Here is a 16,461-nt window from a genome sequence, read left to right as displayed (position 1 = left end):
TATTTTCATTGTCATTGTTCTTGAGGTAATTTGTTTTCTTTTTCTTTCTTGAGGTATCTTTAATTTCTCTTTTGATTCCTTCCTTGACCCATTGGTTTTTTAGTAGCATGTTGTTTAGTCTCCAGGTAGTCCGATTTTGGTATTTCTTTTCCTGTGGTTGATGTCTAGTTTCATGCCATTGTGGTCGGAGAAGATGCTTGAAATAATTTCTATACTCTGAAATTTGTTGAGGTTAGTTTTGTGCCCCAGTTTGTGGTCGATCTTTGAGAATGTTCCAAGCACTCTTGAAAAGTGGGATTTTGGGATGTAATGTCCTGAAAGTATCAATTAAATCAATGGGTCATGCCTATTTCAAACTTTATATCGTGAGTATATATGCAATGTAATATTTGAATTTTATTTCTGATCTTAGATTTAGATAGTGCCCAGAGATAGCTCAGTAAGTCTTAGTACAAGATCAGAAGGGCTACATTGTAGTTTAGAAACATTAAAAATGGAGTTCTCATCATGGCTTAGCAGTAACGCATATGACTAGTATCCATGAAGATGTGGGTTTGATCCCTGGCCTTTCTCAGTGGGTTAAGGATCTGGTATTGCCATGAGCTGTGGTAGAGGTCACAGACAAGGCTCGGACCCTGAGTTGCTATGGCTGTGGCGTAGGCCAGCAGCTGGCTCTGATTTGACCCCCAGCCTGGGAACTTGCAATGTGCCATGGGTATGGCTCTAAAAAGACCAAAAGAAAAAGAAAAAAAAGTTAGGTCTTTCTGATATATATAAGTAGGACCTAGATATATTTTTCACCAAAAAAAAAAAAAAACACTCTGGATATAAATGTAACATGTAGTACTGAAAAGTCTTGGTAAAGAGCTACTCTTTTGTATTAAAAATATATATATTGGAAAATAATCAGAATGGATAAAGCCTATCCCTTAACCACAGGCTTCTCCTGTTGAAGGAGATTTTTCTGGCTCTGGCATAGGCCTAACACAGGAACAGAGCTGCTGAAATGGCACCTCTTCACTGCTGGGCTGCCAGTTGTAAGTTCCACCCGCACCCTCGCAGGCTCTTTGCTGATTCAGAACACCCACTCTGTTGTTGTTAGTGATCTTGGCGGTTGTACCATGTCATTTGGAGCTGGAATAGATCCTTCGGCTAGAGAGCCTTCAGTCTAGACTTCGTTTTGGAAAGATGAGAAAGCTGGATTAATTGGGTGACTTGCCTCAGCCCGTAGGAGGTGACAAAGCCAGGGCTGCATCCACAGCATGTGGAAGTTCCCAGGCTAGGGGTCAAATCAGAGCTACAGCTGCCAGCCTATGCCACAGCTCATGGCCACACTGGATCCTTAACCCACTGAGTGAGACCAGAGATCGAACCCACATCCTTATGGTCACTAGTCAGATTCATTTCCATTGAGCCACGACGGGAACTCCCTAGTAGATCTATTTTTTTTTTTTTTTTTTTGAGGAAACTCTATGCTGGTTTTTTGGGTTTGTTTGTTTGTTTGTTTAGTGAGACTTTTATTTTTTTATTTTGGCTATACTACTCAGCTTGCATGATCTCAGTTCCCCAACCAGGGACTGATCCCAGGACACAACAGTAAAAGCTCCAAATCCTAACCATGAGACCATCAGGGAACTCCCTCCATGCTGTTTCCCACAATGGCTGTACCAGTCTATGTTACTACCCAGAGTTGGCTCCTTCAGCCCTCACCAATGCTTGTGTTTCTTGGCGGTTTTATAGCAGCCATCCTAACAGATGTGAGCTGATACCACGTTGCTGTTTTGATTTGTATTTCTCTGATGATTAGTGATTTTTTTTTTTTTTTGGTCTTTTTCTAGGGCTGCTCCCGTGGCATATGGAGGTTCCCAGGCTAGGGGTCGAATCGGAGCTGTAGCCACCAGCCTACGCCAGAGCCACAGCAACGCAGGATCCAAGCCTCGTCTGCAACCTACACCACAGCTCACGCCAATGCCAGATCCTCAACCCACTGAGCAAGGGCAGGGACCAAACCCGCAACCTCATGGTTCCCAGTCGGATTTGTTAACCACTGAGCCACGATGGGAACTCCTGATGATTAGTGATTTTTACATATACTTGTTGGCCATTTATATGTCATCTTTAGAGAAATGCATATCCAGGTCATTTACTCATATTTTTATGAGGTGTTTTTTTTTTTTTGTATTCAGTCGTATGAATTCCTTATGGGTTTTGGATTTTAACCTCTTAACCAGATATGTAATTTGTAAATATTTCCTCCCATTTCATAGATTGCCTTTTCATTTTGTTGATTGCTTTCTTTGCTGTGCAAAAACTTTAGTATGATGTAGCCCCACTTGTTTGTTTTGGCTTTTGTTGCATGTAATTTTAGTGTCAAAATTGTCCCCAAATTGCCAAGACCTGCATCAAGGAACTTCTCTGTTTTCTTGTAGGGGTTTTTATAGTTTTAGGTCTAAGGTTTAAGTTGTATATCCATTTGGATCGACTTTTTGTATATAGCATTCAAAAAAGGGGTCCAATGCATTCATTTGCATGTAGAAATCCAATTTGCCCAGCAATATTTGTTGAAGAGACTAACCCCATTGTGCATGCTTTTTTTTTTTTTTTCCTTTTTAGGGCTGCACCTGGGGCATAGAAAAGTTCCAGGCTAGCAGTAGAGTCGGACCTGCAGCTGCCAGCCTACAACACAGCCACAGCAATGCCAGAACCAAGCAGAGTCTATAACCTACACCACAGCTCATGGCAATGCCAGATCCTTAGCCCACTGATCAAGGCCAGAGATTGAACTTGTGTCCTCATGGATACAAGTTGGCTTCATAACCACAACAGGAACTCCCTCCTTGTATATTCTTGCCATCCTTGTTATAGATTAGTTACCAAATAAGGTGGGTTTAATTCTGGGTTCTGTTCAGTTCCATTTATTCAGTTCCATTTATATATATCTATTTTTACCCCAATACCATGCTATTTTGATTTCTACACATTCATAATATAGTTTGAAATCAGGGAGTGTTATGCTTCTAGCTTTGTTCTGCTTTAACACGATTACTTTGGCTATTCAGGGAATTTTTGTGGTTCCACCCAAATTTTAGGATTGTTTTCTCTATGGCTGTGAAAAATGTCATTGGAATTTTGATGGAGATTGCTTTGAATCTGTGAGATCCCTTTGTGTACTATGGACATTTTAATTATATTAACTCTTCCAATCCATGAGTGTGGGACATCTTCCCACTTGCGTCGTCTTTATTTTTCATCAGTGTTTTATAGATTTTCATCAGACAGATTTTTCACCTCAGTTAAAATTATTATTATTTTTTTGGCTATCAGTTAAAATTATTTTGAAGTGTATTAATCTTTTTGATGCTATCCTAAATAAGATTGTTTTCTTAACTTCTTGTTCAGGTAGTTCATTGTTAGTATAACAGAATGCAACTGACTTTTATATATTGATTTTGATTTTTGTAACTTTACTAAATTTGTTTTAGCAACTGTTTTTGGGTGGAGTCCTGAAGGATTTTTATGTATAAGATCACATTATCTATAAACAGAGGCAGTTTTACTTCCTCCTTCCCTATTTGGATGCCTTTTACTCCTTTTTCTTATTTATTTTTGGCCTCACCCACAGCATGTGGAAATTCCCAGACCAGGGATTGAAACCGTGCTACAGCAGCATCCCAAGCCACTGCAGTGATACCAGGTCCTTAACCCACTGCACCGCAAGGGAACCCCCTGTTCATTTTTCTTGCCTAACTTCCCTGGTTAGGACTTCCAGGACTATGTTGAATAGACATGGCAAGAGTAAGCATCCTTGCCTTGTTGCCTATCTTAGAGGAAAAGTTCTTAGCTTTTCGCATTCAAAGGTGATGTTAGCTGTGAGCTTGACATATATGGCCTTTATCATGTTGAGGTATATTTCTTCTTCCCTAATTTGTTTTTATCAGGAAAGGATGTTGAATTTTGTCAAATACTCTTTTTGCATCTATTGAGATCGTCATATGATTTTAATCTTTCATTCTGTTAATATGGAGCATCATGTTCATTGACTTCTGTTTGGTGTTTTTTGTTTGTTTTATCTTTTTGCCTTTTCTAGGGCCACACCCATGGCATATGGAGGTTCCCAGGCTAGGGATCTAATCAGAGCTGTAGCCACCAGCCTATGCCAAAGCCTCAGCAACTCAGGATCTGAACCGCATCTTCGACCCACACCACAGCTCATGGCAACACCAGATCCTTAACCCACTGAGCAAGGCCAGGGATTGGACCTGCAACCTCATGGTTCCTAGGTGGATTCATTAACCACTGAGCCATGACAGGAACTCCAGGTGTTTGTTTGGTTTGGTTTTTTTTTTTTTTTTTTTTTTTTTGGTCTTTGTCTTTTTAGGGCCGCATCTGTGGTATATGGCGGTTCCCAAGCTAGGGGTCAAATTGGACATGTAGCCACTGGCAATGCGGGATCCAAGCGACATCTGTGACCTGCACAGTTCACAGCTCACTGCAACGCCAGATCCTTAACCCACTGAGCGAGTCCAGGGATTGAACCTGTGTCCTCATGGATACTAATCCAATTTGTGCCTGCTGAGCCACAATGGGAATTCTGGACTTCTGTATTTGGAATCAGCCTTGCATCCCAGAGATAAATCCCACTTGGTTGTAATGTATGACCCTTTTAATGTGCTGTCGAGTTTCGGTTTGCTAGTATTTTTTTTTTAGGGCCGCACCCACAGCATATGGAAGTTCCCAGGCTAGGGGTTGCATCAGAGCTACAGCTGCCGGCTTACACCACAGCCACAGCAACGCCGGATCTGAGCCACGTCTGCGACCTACACGCCAACGCCAGATCCTTAACTCATTGAGCAAGGCCAGGGATCGAACCCACAAGCCCATGGTTCCTAGTGGGATTCGTTTCTGCCGCACCATGATGACAACTCCCAGTTTATTAGTATTTTGTTGAGGATTGTTGTGTCTCTGTTCATCAGGGATACTGATCTCTAATTTTTTCTTCTTGTAGTGTCCTTGTCTGGCTTTGGTATGAGAGTAATGCCACATAAAATGAGTTTTGAAGTATTCCCTCCTGTTTAATTTTTGGGAGGAGTTTGAGAAGGATTTAAATCTTTGATAGAATTGACTGATGAAACGCTGCAGTCCTGGGCTTTTCTTTGTTGGGAGGTTGTTGATCACTGCTTCCGTCTCCTTACTTAGTCTGTTCAGTCTTGAGAGGTTGCTGGGTTTTTAGGAATTTATCCGTTTCTTCTAGGTTACCCAGTTTCTTGGCATGTAATTGTTCATAGTAGGCTCTTATGAGCCTTTGTATTTCTGTGATACCAGTTGTAATCTCTCCTCTTTCGGTTAAAATTTTGAGTCCTCTTTTTTTTTCTTGGTTAGTCTAGCTAAAGACTTGTCACTTTGGTTTTTCAAGAAAACCAACTCTTGTCCTCCTAGTCCTTCATTCGACTCTAATCTTTATTTCATTCCTCCTTATAACTTTGGGCTCAGTTCTTGATAAGTTCCTTGAGAAGTAAAGCTCGGTTGTATAATTCAGATTATCTTTTCTGAATGTAAACGTTTATTGCAGTAAACTTCCCTCTTTTGCTGCATCTCCTAAGTTTGGTATGATGTTCGTACTTCCCATTTTCATTTGTCTCAAGATACTTTATGATTTCCCTTTTTATTTCTCTTCGACCCACTGATTGTTCAGGAGTATGTTGTTTAATTTCCATGTACTTGTGACTTTTCCAGCTCTCTTCCCGCAGCTGATCTCTAGGTTGAAACTGTTGTGGTCAGAAAAGATGCATGATGTGATTTCGGTCTTCAGTTTGTTCGGACTTGCTTTGTGGTGCAACATACGATCCATCCTGGAGAACGGTCCATGTGCAGTGGAGGAGAATGTGTATTCGGTGCTGCCGAAGGGAATGTGTTGCACGTCTGCTGGGTCCATTTGGTTCTGTAGGGCTCAGCCAGATCCTTAACCCACTGAGAAAAAGCAGGGATTGAACCTGCATCCTCACTGGATACTAGTCAGGTTCTTAACCCACTGAGCCACAGTAGGAACTCCATAATAGGTAAGAATTTCATCTTGCCAATTTGTTGTTTTCTCATTTGTCGTTTCTTTGTTATCCTGTCTTCCTGTGTGATTAATTTTGTAGTGATTTAATTCCCTTTCTTTTATGTATCTACTACAGATTCTGTTAGGCAGTTACCATAGGGTCGACATAAAGCATCTTAGAGTTATTACAGGGTACTTGAAGCCAGTAACAACCTGATACCTTCAGTCCTACAAAACTACAAAACTAACAAAACTAACTTTACTACAAAACTAACTTTACTACAAAACTAACTTTACTACAAAACTAACTTTACTACAAAACTAACTTTACCTACAAAACTAACTTTACTTCTCCTCCCCATTTTATGCTACTGATGTCACACTTCACTTCTTTTTAATATTATGTATTCATTAACGAATTATTGTAGTGAAGATTATTTTAATACTATTGTCTTTAAACTTTGATATTAGAAATAAAAGCAGTTTACACCCCACCATACAGTATTTGAATTTGACGAAGTATTTACCCTGACCGGTGAATTCTATGCTTTGACATATTTTCAGGTTGTTACATAGCATCCTTCCCTTTCAACCGGAAGAATCCCCTTTAGCATCCCTGGGGAGGCAGATCCAGCAGGGATGAACTCCCCCATCTTTAGTTTCTCTGAGAATGTCTTTACCTTGCCTTCCTTTCTTTTTTTCATTCCTTTTTGTTTTCTTTTTAGGGGCTGCACCTGCGGCATATGGAAGTTCCCAGGCTAGGGGTTGAATCGGAATTGCACCTATCGGCCTGTGCCACAACGCCAGATGTAAGCCACAGCTTGCATCAATGATGGATCCTTTTTTTTTTAGGTTTTTATTTTTTCTATTATATTTGATTTACATTATTCTGTCAATTTCTGGTATATACAGCAAAGAGACCCAGTCACACATAATCTGTATACATTCTTCTTCTCACATTATCCTCCATCATGTTTCATCGCACGTGACGAGATAGAGTCGCTCTACCGCAGGACCTCATTGCGTATCCACTCCAGATGTAATCGTTTCCATCTACTAACCCCAGACTCCCAGTCCATCCCACCTTAGTCCACTGAGCAATGCCAGGGGTTGAACCTGAATCCTCATGGATACTAGTCAGGTTCATTACTGCTGAGCCACAAGGAAACTCCAGTTTCTTATCTTTTAAAAAATGTCTGTATCATTTATTTTGCTTATCTGATTGTATTAGCTAGCAACTCCAAAATTTTTTTTTAAGTAGTGGTGAAAATATGCCTGCTTTGTTCCTAACTTAATAAAGCAATTTTTAAAATGTTTTCCTGTACTCTCTCATTAGGGTTTATTACTGATGGGAACTCCTTTCTTCTGGGCAATGTTCTGCTTCGTCAGATTTGCATTCCTGGTGCCCCACTCCTTCTAACTACAGTGTCTCTCCAAGAACAAGTGAAGCGTCTCACCAAGATCAGGATGATGCAGAGAACCATGGGGTTACCTCGGGGCCCCCTGATGCAAACAACACAAAAACAGGCTGCATTTGGCATGATCAGAATCCAGAGATCGTGGGTGGCCATCCCATCAAGGGGAATTTACCACTTACTCAGGAGGAGGATACGCTGTGAGACTTGGAAGAAACTCCAGTCCTGCAGTCAGGTGAGTGAACCTGAGCCGGAGGACGAAGATGTTTGCTTAAGTTCATTTTTAGGACAACTGGGGATTAGGGACCTGGAGTTCCCATTGTGGCTCAGGGGTAACGATCCTGACGAGTATCCATGAGGTTGTAGGTTCAATCCCTGGCCTCCTCAGTGGGTTAAGGATCCGGTGTTGCTGTGAGCTGTAGTGTAGGTCACAGACACGGCTCAGATCCCATGTGGCTGTGGCTGTGGCGTAGGCCCACCGCTACAGCTCTGATTCAATTCCTAGCCTGGGAACTTCCATATGGCACAAGTGTGGCCCTAAGAGAACACACAAAAAAATAATAAGAACCCCTTTAAGTAGTTTTGACAGCTACTATACTGTCTGTGACACTTGTATACAGTTTCTATTTTTTTTTATTTTTTGTCATTCTAGGCCTGCACCCACGGCATATGGAGGTTCCCAGGCTAGGGGTCCAATCAGAGCTGTAGCTGCCAGCCTGCACTACAACGCCAGCCACAGCAACGCCAGATCCGAGCTACATCTGCGACCTACACCACAGCTCACGGCAACACCGGATCCTTAACCCACTGATCAGGGCCAGGGATCGAACCCAAACCTCATGGTTCCTAGTCAGATTCGTTTCCGCTGCACCATGACGAGAACTCCTGTAGACACTTTTTAGATTTTTAAGGAAATGTATCTTTAAAAATTCCCTGTTCAACTTCAAACTACAAGTATGTTTTGGTTTGCAACTCTGCCAAATCTTCGTTTTCTCATCTGGAAAAACAAAGTAGTTTCAATTCTAGCTGCGGTTGAACTCAAACTCTAGCTTGAGCAAACTGTATTCAAATTGAAGAGGCAACACTGACCTTCAGGAGCCATGATCAGTCCAAAGTTCAAATGCCAAAATCGGTTGCCAGAGAGAGTGGTACTGCCGTGAATCCTGAGCGCCTCTGTCATTATGTGTGAAAAATCCCAGGTGAAAATGATTTTCTCTTCATTGATATTCACAGCAAGAAATTACTCAGAACCGACAGAGGCATTTTAGCTCCTTGCACCTGAATAGCTGTTGGCGAAGCGCAGCATTGAACACTTCAGATACAAGTAGTTGACATTGCGTATGAAATTAATTCCGCTTCAGACCTTAAATGCCAGACGCGTTTTATTGAACATTTATCTTTGGTGTGAATACTATTGTGAAAACGTTAATTTTTTTTTTTTTTTGTAGTCTTACATTCGTGTTAACACGAGTGAAAGGTGGGACGTTAGAAATCCTACTTTGCAGGCGGACGAGATGGGGAAACGCAGCTTCTCACGTGCTGTGTGAGCGGCGGCGGGAGGCCGAGGCCTTTTCCCCCTTCCCCGAGTTCCGCAGCCGCGTGAGCAGAGCCGCTGGCTAGACCGCTGCACCGAAAGCCTCTTTGCGGAATTTGCGGTCCTCGCTTTCCAGCGTGAACCTGTTCTGTGGAGAGACCCTGACTTTGGAGTCCAGCAAGGTGGGTACGAAGGCCTCCTTTCTCTGCCCTCTGTGACCTGCGTGTCTCAGGAGAAGACCCTATTTCTTTCTCTATCTTACGCCATTAAATGACATTATTTAAATTAAAGTCATTACACATAATTTTAAAAGCGAAATAGTTCAAGGCAGGAACTACTAGCAGTCCTCCCTTCGTGTCCGCTTCATTACTGCTCTCCAGAGGCAGGTGTGTTTAACTGATTCTGTGGAGTTTAAAAATGAACATGTTTCAGGTTGTGGGGGAAGTAAATTAGGGTTGTTTTTATTTTTAAAATTTTTTTCTTGCTTTTTAGGGCCGCCCCTACAGCATATGGACGTTCCCAAGCCTAGGGGTCAAATCGCAACTACAGCTGCCGGCCTACCAGATCCGAGCCGCATCTGCAACCTACACCACAGCTCACGGCAACCCCAGATCTTTAACCCACCGAACGAGGCCAGGGTTCCAACCTGTGTACTCATGGATGCTAGTCAGATTCGTTTCTGATGAGCCACAAGGGGAACTCTGAGATAAATTACCTTTGAAGTAACATAAACACACTATTATATATGAAATAGATAAACAATAAGGACCTAATTTATAGCACAAAGAACTGTACTCAATATTTTTAACAACTTACAATGGAAAAGAATCTGAAAAAGAACATATATGTGTAACTGAGTCATTTTGCTGTACACTTGAAACTGACACTGTAAACGAACTAGAGGGAAAAAAACATAAAAGGAGTTCCCTCATGGCTCAGTGGGCTAAGGCTCTGGCATCGGCACTGCTGTGGCTCTGGTTGGAGCTGCGGTATGATTTCAATCCCTGGCACAGGAACGTCTGCAGCTACAGGCATAGCCAAAAAAAAAAACCACAAAAAAAAATTACTAACGTGCTTATTAGCTATTTCATGAATCTTCAGTTTTTGATATCTCTTTTTATGAGAATTCAGATTTTTTTTTATTACTCAGATGAATTTATCACATCTGTAGTTGTACAATGATCATAACAATCGGATTTCACAGGATTTCCATCCCACAGCCCAGGCACATCCCCCCACCCCCCAACTGTCTCCTCCAGAGACCATAAGTTTTTCAAAGTCTGTGAGTCAGCATCTGTTCTGCAAAGAAGTTCAGTCTGTCCTTTTTTCAGATTCCACCTATCAGTGAAAGCATTTGATGTAGGTAGAGAATTCACATTTCTTAAACCCACATATATCCCAACATAGAAACATATGAAAATATTCCCCCAATGTAGTAATGCTCATTCTCCCAACATAGTAATATAATCAGTGATTAATAAGTTTCATTACTGTGATTATATAAATGTTCTCAAAGATGAGGCATGTATTACAATTAAATTTCCTTTCTTCCACTTCTTGTTTGCCCTAGAACTGACAATTTTGTTTTCATTTGCTGGGTTTTACATGCATGTGTCATTGACCTCCAGACTCTTCCTAGAAGTAAAAATCTCATTCTGTTCAAAACTATCAAGTAATCTATCACTTTATCTTGTTAAGAGACTTTCTCTGGAGGCCCTTCATTGTTTTGGTGTGGAAAATACATCTCGAGGCCTCCTCGGGGGCTCTTAGCCTGGACGCTCCCTCGACTGTCTCCCGTCTCCTCTCCTGGATCACCTTCCTTCTCAGTCCCTGTCTTCCTCTCTTGGTTGACTCTCCCACTTTGCTGGAGCATATCCTCTAACACTTCTCTTGTGCATTTCCAGAAAGTTAAGTTGGTTGTTTTTTGGGGGCCGCACCTGCGGCCTATGGAGGTTCTGAGGCTAGGGGTCGAATCGGGGCTGTAGTCGCCAGCCTACACCACAGCCACAGCAGCCACGTCTGCGACCTACACCACAGCTCGTGGCAATGCTGGATCCTTAACCCACTGAGTGAGGCCCAGGATCGAACTTTCGTCCTCATGAATACCAGGCAGATTTGTTAACCACTGAGCCATGACGGGAACTTCAAGAAGTAACATTTTTTGAAGCCTTATATGCCCAACTTTTTTTTTTCCCATCGCATTTGATTGCTCATCTGTCGGGATACAATTATCCCTCAGAGTTTTAAAAAGTATAGCTCCTCTGTCTTCTAGCTTCTCATATTGCCATAAAGAAGTGTGATGATGCCCTTGCTCCTAAAGGTTTTTAGAATTGTCTCTTTGTCCTCAAAGTTATAAGAGGAATTCATGGTGAGTCCTTTGATCTGGAAATGGGTCCTTAAGTTCTGAGAGGGTTTTTTTTAATTTCTCTATTTTTTTTTTCTTCCTGATTTTTCTTGGCAATTGATGTTGGAACTCATGACCTGATCCTCTGACTTGCTTACATCTTTGGTTTTATTTTTCATTTTTTCCTTCTAGTTTCTGAGAAATTCAATTTCAAAACTGTTCAGTTTGCAAGCCATTTTTGGAATATTTTAATTCCAAAAAATTGTTTGTTCTCATAATGTCTTTTTCTTTTTTTGCTTTTTCAAGGCCCCACCCACCACACATGGAAGTTCCCAGGCTAGGGGTCAACAGAGATACAGCTACCGGCCTACACCAGAGCCACAGCAACATGGGATCCAAGCTGCGTCTACAACCTACACCACAGCTCATGGCAACACTGGATCCTTAACCCACTGATTGAGGCCAGGGATCAAAACCTCGTCCTCATGGATACCAGGCAGATTTGTTTCTGCTGTGCCACAAGGATAAATACCTAATGCTTTTTTAAAAATTTTTTTTAATTTTTATTTTTTGCCATTTTTTGGGCTGCTCCCGCGGCGTATGGAGGTTCCCAGGCTAGGGGTCGAATCAGAGCTGTGGCTGCCGGCCCATGCCACAGCCACAGCAAGGCCGGATCTGAGCCACATCTATGACCTACACCACAGCTCACAGCAACGCTGGATCCTTAACCCACTGAGCAAGGCCAGGGATCGAACCTGCAACGTCATGGTTGCTAGTCGGATTTGTTAACCACCGAGCCACAATGGGAACTGCCCTAATGCTTCTTTTTCAATGTTTCTTTTATGGATGCAACATCCTCTCTACTCTCTAAGGATATTATAGGTTTGGTTTTTTTTCTGCTTCTTCACTTCCTATAATTCCTGTTGGCTTCTTCAATTTTTTGGTGTTTTGATCTCCAGTTTTCAATGTTAGAGGTGGTTGCTCTTTCATATTTATGAGGGAGGCAGTAGAAAGCAAATAAATGCTATCGGGTAGTCGGTTTGCACAGAGAGGGCCCCTCCAGGCTCCTGCCATGAGAATTGAAGAGCCCGTCAAAGGAAGGGGAGTGGGAAGGACCTGGCCATGCAGTACATGAACTGTCTCTCTGCATTCCCTTTTCCAGCAGACAACTGCTGGCAGATGTCCTTGGTGTCCTGAGGTCAGCATCTCTCTAGTTGAACATTCCTAGGAAATAACTAGCCCTTGAGTCTTAGGGTGGTAGAAGGCAGGATAGGTGGTAAATACCTGCTTTCAAAGGGAATAGAGGAAACCTGGGATTTAAATGATGATGTTCACACTTGAAATAAATTCTGTTTTTGGTTCCATTTGACTTTCTAGCTTCAGAGGTACCTGATAACCTCCAGTTTCTCAGCCTTTGTAGGGCTTTTGTGGTAAGAATTGGCTCACATCTGGGTTTCCTGCACTGCTGGCTTAGGTTTCAGCTTTCTTGAATCGGCGAAGGTAGCATCATTCATCTATTTTCTGGTTTTCAAGTTTGTCACCTTCATCTGCCCTCCTCTTAGCTTTGGGTCACTTTTCTTTTTTTTTTTTTTTTTTTTTTTTTTTGTCATCTCTTGGGCCACTCTTGCGGCATATGGAGGTTCCCAAGCTAAGGATCGAATCGGAGCTGTAGACACCAGCCTATGCCAGAGCCACAGCAATGCAGGATCCAAGCCGTGTCTGCAACCTACACCACAGCTCATGGCAACGCCGGATCCTTAACCCACTGAGCAAGGGCAGGGACCGAACCCGCAACTTCATGGTTCCTAGTCGGATTCGTTAACCACTGCGCCACGACGGCAACTCCCTGGGTCACTTTTTACTCTAGCCTGTCATGGGGGCATTTAGTAAGAGCCGGGAGGGGCATTTAGTAAGAGACGGGTAAGGTCAGTCCCCTTACCTATAACAGGAAGTTTGTCCTAATTCTGCCGCTTTGCCCCTCCTTCCTTTCTTCTCTCCCCCAGAATTTGCCCACTAGGTGTTAACTTGTAATCAGAATTTTTTCCCTCCCAAACCACACAAAGTAGACCATTTCTGCTATACTTAATTATTTTATTTCTCAGGCCACACTTGCGGCATATCCCAGGCTAGGGGTCGAATCGGAGCTACAGCTGCTGGCCTACGCCATAGCCACAGCAATGCAGGATCCAAGCCACGTTTGTGACCTGCAACACAGCTCACAGCAACGCTGGATCCTTAACCCACTGAGCGAGGCGAGGGATCGAACCCACATCCTCATGGATACTCGTCAGGTGCATTACCGCTGAGCCACAACAGGAACTCCAGCTAGACTTATTTCTAAGTGAAACATGAAGCCTTCCTGAGGGTCTGCATGGGGTTTTTTTTGTTAGTAACGACCCCCAAAATGTGGAAACTAGGAAAGTCCTAGCAGCTAGCCGTGTAAAGTAGGAGCTGCTTTTGTTCTTAAATGTACTTGTACTACAAGGAGGCCTGTCTTAGTTTTACTGTTTTGCGGACTTTGTAAAAAGTGTACACTCACATGTCATGATCTGACAGCCTTGAACAATCTCACTGTCCTTCAAGGTGGCGTCTGAGGCTTTTTAGTCTATTCCCAGAACATCTGAATATGCCAGGATGCTGCTCTTATCATCATGGGATAACAGTGGTGCTTTACATATAGAACTCTCTAAGTTTGAAAAGGCTCAAAGCGTTTTCATTATACTAATTTCAGAAACGTATCTAAATAGCCTTAAACAAAGCTCCCTGCTTACATGTAACTCCGTCCTCCCCGGGCTTTACCCTGTAGTCACCACTTCTCTCCTGGCAACGTCATTGCACCTCCGCAGCCACTCCGAGTTGGCGAGAGTCACACCTGCAGCCGCTGTGAAGGCGCTGACGCTGCCCTCTACGTGGGATCCGCAGTATAATCCTCTCCCTCCACTGACACCTGGTGCAGTCAGCACGGGTCTCACATAGCTCTGCATACAAGATCCCGTTGAATATTCCTGACTGCTCGAGAGAAATCCTAAGTGGAGTGTAGAGACTCAGGAATATTTGAAATTGATGACACAGGGAAGAGTTGGGGTTATTTCCAAGATGGAGCTGGAAGGGAAGGGGGCAAAACTTGCAAAGGCTTTTGACTCCACGTGTTCTTTGTTACTCTCAGGTGCTTTCTCCACCTCGGTGAGACTGGACATTTTAACTTGCCTTCGGACATCAAAGGACCTTGCCTGGTCTGTCATCTCACAAGTCACCGATTATCTGCTAGTCTGTTACTATGCCTTTGTACAGGAGAACTGAAAATGTCAGATTTAAGGAAGTCTCAAGGTCGACAGGTCCTATTTGGGGAGCTTTTCAATGAGCTGTTATTAGGATTATGGCTATGATTTTGGTCCTTTCCAGAACCCTGAATTCAGTTAAAGCTACTGCCTATCCACCAAGTAGCTCTTTGAGTTTTCAAGATTTCAAGAATTAAGTTTGGAGTTCCCGTCGTGGCTCAGTGGGAACGAATCTGACTAGGAACCATGAGGTCACGGGTTCAATCCCTGGCCCTGCTCAGTGGGTTAAGGATCCAGCATTGCCGTGAGCTGTGCTGTAGGTCGCAGATGCGGCTCGGATCCCCTGTTGCTGTGGCTGTGGTGTAGGCCGGCAGCTACAGCTCTGATTCAACCCCTAGCCTGGGAACCTTCATACGCTGGCAAGTGCAGCCCTAAAAAGAAAAAAAAAATAAGTTTATAGAAAGAATATTTTTTGTAGAATTACATTACCCCTAAGCCAGGTAATAATAGCAAGGTATTAGCAAGGTAATAGCAATGGTCCACAGCACAAGTACTGAGAAATACAGATGACTGCACTCGAAAGAGAGCATCCCGTAAGCCGAACCCAGTGTTTGGTTTTCAGGGTTGCTGATTTAGAAACTTTATTATTTATCCTTAAGTTGAAGCAACAAGGAAGAGATGAATGCAGGTTGTATTAGAGAAGGCCAGAATTTCTCTGAGTAGCAGCCCTGAGTGACTACAGAGCAGCACCGTAAGCCACTGTGCCCAAGTCAGGCATCTAAACAGTCCCTGGCTGAGAGCTCTGCCGTGTTCCTGACACTTCACTGGGGGAAGGATCTAGCGAGGCCTTGAGGCAAGCGATAGCGACTGTGGGGTCTATGCTTAGGGTCTCCAGCTGAAAGAGCAGAGGCGGAAGTTCTTCACTGGGAAAAGAAACATTCTAAGCATGAGCATAAGCCTCAATCGCTTTGTCATCTTGGGCCTTGACGTGAAGCTTCTTTCTCTACATAAGAGAAACGCGGCACAGTCCTGCTATGACCACAACAGGTAAGACGGAACCTAAGGAGCAGTGTCCAGAATTTGCTGCTGATACAAATACTCGTTCAAACTCTTCCTCCTCCTCTACTGCTCCGCCAGATCTCTATCTGTAAAACACCAGAGTTAAACACAGAATTCAGACCACCGTGCACTGCAGAGAAAACAATGAGCTAGAAACCATCTATACCGCTAATCATCTACGAAAAGCTCTTCGGCCTTCATAGTACTCAGGGATACGCTTATCAAGGTTAAGGCCCTTAAATTTCACAAAGCCAAGGGCCTGGAATTGGGCCTTTGTTTTGCACCCTTGCCAAGGAATAAAGCCTTGAAAATGACAAATGATCATCCTTGAGGTACAAACACAACAGAATACCCTCTCATCCGCGGGGGTTGCTTAGTGGGTAGGAGTTGATGTGTTCGTTCATCCTTCCCGGGAAGCAGTCTGGTGCCTCTTAGGCACCTTTTCTGGTCTTTCTCGTGGGGAAGAATGTTTGTTTCCCAGACCACGTATTGACCTGTGGTGCTTTTCCAGCCCCTCAGTGGTCAACAGTCTGGGCCACTGCTCTATCAATGACTGAGGCACTGTCCCAGGAAGGCATTATAGAGAGCTGTTCATGCAGGGTCGGGGGTCTGTGCGGTTTGACCGGCATTGTCATCTGAGGTCTAGCCTGTTGCTGTGACACTGCCTTGGTCTTAGACAATAAAGAGAGCTGTGATGGAGTGCCAACTTGCTAATCCCTATGGGGGTTCTCCAAGTACGCTAGTTGCTGCAACATAAAATTATGAATGCATCTCTCACAAAACAAAACCCT

General features: G+C 43.2%; 1 long non-coding RNA gene across 11 annotated transcripts in view; it reads left to right on the top strand.

The window, feature by feature from the left end:
* The window catches only part of LOC102158108 (uncharacterized), a 46,816-nt gene that overhangs the window by 21,161 nt on the left and 9,194 nt on the right, over positions 1-16,461 (top strand). For 4 of the 11 annotated variants that reach the window (XR_014805552.1, XR_014805551.1, XR_014805555.1 and 1 more), the window contains 5 exons: positions 2,614-2,882; positions 5,734-6,056; positions 7,377-7,690; positions 8,904-9,171; positions 14,500-14,804. This is a non-coding gene — a long non-coding RNA (uncharacterized LOC102158108). Of the gene's footprint in view, positions 1-2,613; positions 2,883-5,733; positions 6,057-7,376; positions 7,691-8,903; positions 9,172-14,499; positions 14,805-15,497; positions 15,659-16,461 lie in introns of those variants that run through there. The other 7 variants (XR_014805556.1, XR_014805554.1, XR_014805553.1 and 4 more) reach the window with 3 other exon arrangements.

Source organism: Sus scrofa, chromosome 6 (assembly GCF_054392235.1).
Source record: "Sus scrofa isolate SSC_HxYL_T2T_F1_AM1 chromosome 6, Sscrofa_HxYL_maternal_Yorkshire_Landrace_v2.0, whole genome shotgun sequence".
Taxonomy (NCBI): Eukaryota; Metazoa; Chordata; class Mammalia; order Artiodactyla; family Suidae; genus Sus; species Sus scrofa.
This window is presented reverse-complemented; position numbering and strand designations above follow the sequence as displayed.